The 5,812-nt window shown below is 36.5% G+C and overlaps 1 long non-coding RNA gene across 1 annotated transcript; it reads right to left on the bottom strand.

Moving 5' to 3' along the window:
• Window positions 1-249: 249 nt before the first annotated feature.
• On the bottom strand, window positions 250-5,174 carry LOC105505825. Its single transcript, XR_001000813.1, has 3 exons — window positions 5,093-5,174; window positions 4,630-4,700; window positions 250-886 (listed from the first exon to the last, which is right to left on the bottom strand). It is a non-coding gene; the product is annotated as an uncharacterized LOC105505825 (long non-coding RNA).
• Between the last annotated feature and the right edge of the window lie 638 nt (window positions 5,175-5,812).

Here is a 5,812-nt window from a genome sequence, read left to right as displayed (position 1 = left end):
AAAATAGCAGGCAGAGGATAACCTTTTAAAATACTGACATATTTTAATCCAGAGTCCATTTACCACCTTTCCATTCTGCTTGAAAATGAACTTCTGATCTCATATGTACATATTTCACAGGTAATGAAGGTTAAATAAGAGAATCCAGAAAAACAGCTTTGGTCCTTGTCTCCATTTCCCCAATTAATTATTAAGTAACAACTTTTAGACCATCTATAGCGACAAAACAAAAACGCCATCAAAACTCCAATAATAACCTTGAAGTTTTTATTTCAATATGCTCGTTCCAGACAATTTCTTAACAGCTTTAAAATGCAGTATTTTATTTATTAACATTAAATGCACTACAACTCCAAGAGCCAGACCAAACTGTAAATACAGCATTAGGCACATCTCGATGTTGTGTCTGTGTTTACATTATTGGATAAAGAAAATCGAGCATTCTTCAACTTTTCTATGGGTCTTATTTATGGAATATGTGCATTTTCCTAATGACCCTTTAAAATACCACATATGGAATTTAATTTATCAAGGCAGAAAACTACATTAATTTCGACTTTAGTAAGAATGTAACTCACACAACCACTAAGCTGAAGAATAATCTGAAATCTCAAGTGGGCATGATGATCTTATTTCCATCAAACACCAAAGCCTGGCTCTGTGTGTATTAAGCTCTCCTTACCTTTACTGCTCAGTTGAGACTCTTAATTCTCTAAAGCTAGACAAACTATGCAGAAGTATCAATTCAACAGTGTATCATCAAATACATAATAAACTTTAATGTGACACTGAGTTGTTCTCCAGAAGTTGCAGGTTGCATTGTCAGGAGTCAGTGTGTCTTCAAACTACAGGAGAAAACCCAAGTCTGGCTTGTAGTTAGGTTTGCCTGTAAAATGAAGATCTCAAAAGTTTTCAGTAAAATCACCAATACTTTGCAAGTAGCTTTAAAAAGAATTCCTATAATGTTAAGTGCTTTCTTTCCAAATATAGGCTAAAAATAGAAAGTTGTACATGCAAAAGCCAAAAAAAAAAAAAAAGTTGACCCATTTTTTTCCCCTCCAAATAGTTAAGGCTATCTATTAAACCTGAAGCAACACGACCTCTTAAGTATCAAGCAACTTCAAGGTTAAAGCATTTTAAGAACAAGAGTCAAAACTGTTTTTTCTCAGGTCAGAGATGAGGCCATTATTAACTTGTCCACTCATCTGAATTTCAAAATGGCTAATAATGTGAATCTTTTTATACAATACTTACATGGCTTTTTGTTGGCATTCCTAAGAAAATCTTAACAGAACCAAGAATGTAAAATTAGACTCACATTCTAAAGCCAGAAACAAATCAAAAGCAATTCCTATTAAACTCTATAAAACCACTGATCACTACCAATCCCACAACAAAACATACACATTTATTAACTTGCTGATTAGATTTAAATCTCAGTTCAAGCCCAAGTAAGTTCTGAACACGATGAATACTACAGTTTCAGTATCTAGGGAGAAAAGCCATTTAAGTCTTTGTTATATAACATATTTGACTACATTTTAGACTAAGGAATCATGAAGCAGGCTTCCTATCACACTGTTCCATTTTTTAAAAAATTGCCAGTATATTTCCCCAAAAGCTTTAAAGTAAAATGACATAGTCTGACAAATGTAAAACAAAATACTTTCCTCACTTATAACCCCAGCACACCAGTTTGCAAACTACCAGAACATGCTGTATTACGATTTTTTTTTTTTTTTTCTTTCTGGAGACGAAGTCTCGCTCTTCCGCCCAGGCTGGAGTGCAGCGGCAGGATCTCAGCTCACTGAAACCTCCGCCTCCCCGGTTCAAGTGATTCTCCTGCCTCAGCCTCCAGAGCATAACTGAGATTACGGGCGCACGCCACTGCACCTGGCTAATTTTTTATATTTTTAGTAGAGACAGCGTTTGACCATGACGGCCCGGTTGGTCTCCAACTCCTGACCTCTGGTATTCGCCTGCCTCAGTCTCCCAAAGTGCTAGGTTTGTAGGGGTGAGCCACTGTGTCCAGCTGCAACTTTTTAAGCATAGTTTTAAAGCTGTGTTTGTCACCAAAATAACCAAAAAAAAACAATTATTAGGTCTCCTTCAATTCAAAAAGCTTAAGAACTCTGCTAATGTACAATTTGATTTCCATTTTATAAATCACTGTTCATTTCACATCCTGCACATCTTTTCATCAACTCCAGAATGATGGAATTCTTACCTTTCTATTCAGGAATCCAAGATTAAGTTCCTTAAATTTCTTTAAGAACACATTAGAGGTAAAAACGTTTGTTAGACTTCACACAGTATTTTTAAAAGCTGATTTCTAGATTTATTGGGTGGTCTAACCTACTATTATGGAAGTTTATTTCTTATTCCTAAGATAGCCTCTTTTACTCCAAAATACAATGACATTTCTCAAACCTTATTTTTTAAATATCAAGTTTGCCTGTACTTCGGCTTGGGTCCAATTTTACCACTTGGTTCTTTTAAATCTATTATTCAGGTATTCCACATTTTTTGACACATATACACATAGGTTAGAGACAAAACACACAAAGAAAAGAGAGAAGGCAGAAATGTTGGATAAAACACTAACTGCCGCTTCTTAGTTTCCACTTCAGTGACTAAGTCAAGTAAACCTGGAATCAACTATCACTGTTGCCAAAGTCTGGTTTATGTAGGGAGCAGGGAACATAAATGTTAACTACAGACTTAGAAATAAACGAGTATCTGAATCTCACCCTACCGCTGCACTCTTGGCATTTAGGAAGAGTGTACACATACGTTTATCTGTTACTCTATTTAGCATGAGTGTGTTCTTTTTCTAACTCCCATTTTTTTAAGTTGCAGATGCTAAAAGCAGTCTGAGGACCTTGGTCATTTACAGCTTATAAATCACTGACAATCAAAGAAAAACTAGTATACGAGCATTTAACATTTACACATCAGTTACTCATGTATTGGTAAAGTAGTACTTGCTTAATAGAAACAAACTGTACCCACCCTAAATTCCATGCTTTAAAAAACCCATCTTTACACATTGCTTTAAACAGAGCAGCATTCTCTCTAAATTAAAAAACCTGAGTAATATATGAGCAACATAGATTAACTTTTAGATTAAGTAAAATATCCTGGAATAACACTAACTCCAAAGAAAGCAAAAAAGTTATATTCTAACTTTACAGATGATCATCATGTATATAGTATGTTTAGTCACATCGCAATACTTAACAGCCAAATAAATCTAACAACAAAAAATATAACCAGAATTTATACTGCCAAATCTGACACGCAAACCCAAAAGTGAAATGTTTTTGGATGAAAACAAGATGTATTTAAAGAAAAAGTTACACATTTTCTTTAATATTTCATATCTCTTGAACATTTAACAGTGGAAGTCGGAATCTTCAGTAATATTTAATTTTCAAAATCTTCTGGTCACAATCCCCACCAAACTCAACAGGCCGGGACAAGTGCAATACCATACAGAAACACAGCATTGCAACCGATCCCAACCTGTGTAGAAAGGGGTTTGAGTTTCCCTTACTTTTCTACAGACTTTTCACTACCACAGTCAGTTTTGCATGGATTTGCACAGCAGAATATCACACAGCTGGATGCAAACCTGCAAAACTAACCATAGAACAGTGTTCAGTAACAGGACAGTTTGATTGGGCGACAGGCCGAAGCTGGAGTTCTACAGCTAGCAGTACTTTAAGTGCTCATAATGCAGTAGATAACTAAACACTACCTGCACTATAAGCACTTTAGTGCTACAGAAGCTGTCACATCAGATACACCAGGCAGATTCTACATCGACACAATAAAAGTACACAAAATTAGTAAAAATCATTCATTTGAAGGAAATAGCAGGCCACCATCAGTTTTGCATAGATTTGCACAACTACATTCTTCTTGTAGTGCAACTATGCAAAACTAACAGAGGACTGCAAACAAAAACTATTAAAACACCTATATACTTGCTTGACTTGAATTATTGGATGAATACATAACTTCTTATGCCAGAAGGAGCACTTAGGGCAGTAGATGCTAATCTACTTCACTATCTGCACTAGATGCACCTTAGAACAAAAAGCACTCAACAGCAGCAGGCCCTGCACTTTCAAGCCCAACTTGGCTTCCCGAGGCAACTGTCACCATAATGCTACAAGTGCCTTCACTGCAGTAGATGCACATATCACTACCTGCACTGTAAGCACTTTGACATTATTCTGACTGGTCACAATCTTCAGTTTTACAAGGTGATGTTCTCTTTATTCCTGCTAAATTTGAAATAGATAATTAGAATTAACACCTCCAACTCAACAACTATAAACCATACAAATTCAGCATAATCCCGAATGGGTAAGAGAAAATTAGTTTAATTATCTCAAAGATATGAGGTCCATTTAGACACGTATTTATGCCTCAAGAATTCTTTACAGAAGGTAATCATAACCAACCATCCAACTAGCACTGGAAGTGGTGGCTCTTCCAATGGCTGGCCTCTCCCAAATGGATTGATACATAGAGAAAAAAAACAAAAACAAAACAAAATGAGACTGCAAATAAATGAGAACTAATTTTGGAACATTTAAGGGCAATTTAGTCCATGTGTACCTTTTAGAGGAAGTCTTCACATCCACGTGGCAAAACATTTTCCACTTCTTCTGGCTTCCACTTAGCGAATACTTGATGAAATGATTAACAAAATTACTGTTCAGACTACATTTCAAGTGTTACCAGTCAATTGTAGCAGAACTTAAATATCCTGTTTAAATCTATCATCCCAGGTTGTATCTACTTTATCACCCAACTTAAAAAAGGATCTAAAATTGTATTTCGTAAACTGCATAAGCCAGTTTCCAAAGATGTACAGGGATATTTACACTGTAATTTTACTAACTTAAAATTAACAAATCCGTACTTAATGAGCTAGTTTTTCAGAAAAGGTAAATTGTCTAAAGTAAGAAACACCTACTTTTTACTAAGAACCCAATCCTGTATTATTTATTCAACTTTACTATAATAGCAAGAGAAATTTGTTTTTAAGAAAAGTCCAAGAAAATCAGAATACACTTACCCATTCCAGAAAACTTCCTTTTCAGCAAGTATCCTCATAAAAGATACTGGTGCAGTTAGTTCCACGTGTATGACTGGAGTAGGGGAAAATAAGGAAAAAAAGATAAACATTATTTGCTCAAAATTACTACCATCGTCCAAATCTATATTTGCTATTTTCCAACCTCCTAATTAGCAATTAATTCCACCCATTTGCAAAACTGAGAGTAAGAGTTGGGCAATATTAGCAGGATTTAAAAAACCAATAACGTATAGTTGAAAAATGCGTAAGAGAATAAAGTTGAAAAATCCTTAGCTATCAGATACATGTCTTAATAAGCTTCTAAAACACTTGATTATGATTAGCAGCAATCATTGACTCCACTGTACAGCTCCAGTAAAAGGAAAAAAAAAGCAGCCCAGGGACTATTCTTCACCACCCCTCCCCCAATCAAGACCTCGTGGCTGCAAGCCGGGATAAAGAGTTGTTTCTCCAACTGCTGTGGTCCTGATGGGATGCCGTTAATTTTCTCTTCTGCTGATATTACAACGACGAGCCTGCCTTTTTCAGTTCCTTTTCCCTTTGCTGCAGTTTAGGAACAGAAGACCGGGCAGGAACACCCGAGACTGCAAAGTGCCCGCCACGCTCATGGAGCCCGGGCCGGGCAGCACATGTCGCACAAGGGGGAGCGCGGCCCTGCGATTCTCCGCGTAGCCGCCAGGGGGCGGCGGGTCAGAGTCG

The sequence above is a fragment of the Colobus angolensis genome, unplaced genomic scaffold (genome assembly GCF_000951035.1).
Source record: "Colobus angolensis palliatus isolate OR3802 unplaced genomic scaffold, Cang.pa_1.0 Scaffold13, whole genome shotgun sequence".
Taxonomy (NCBI): domain Eukaryota; kingdom Metazoa; phylum Chordata; class Mammalia; order Primates; family Cercopithecidae; genus Colobus; species Colobus angolensis.
The sequence above is the reverse complement of the archived record's forward strand: the minus strand, read 5'-3'. Positions and strand labels throughout refer to the sequence as shown.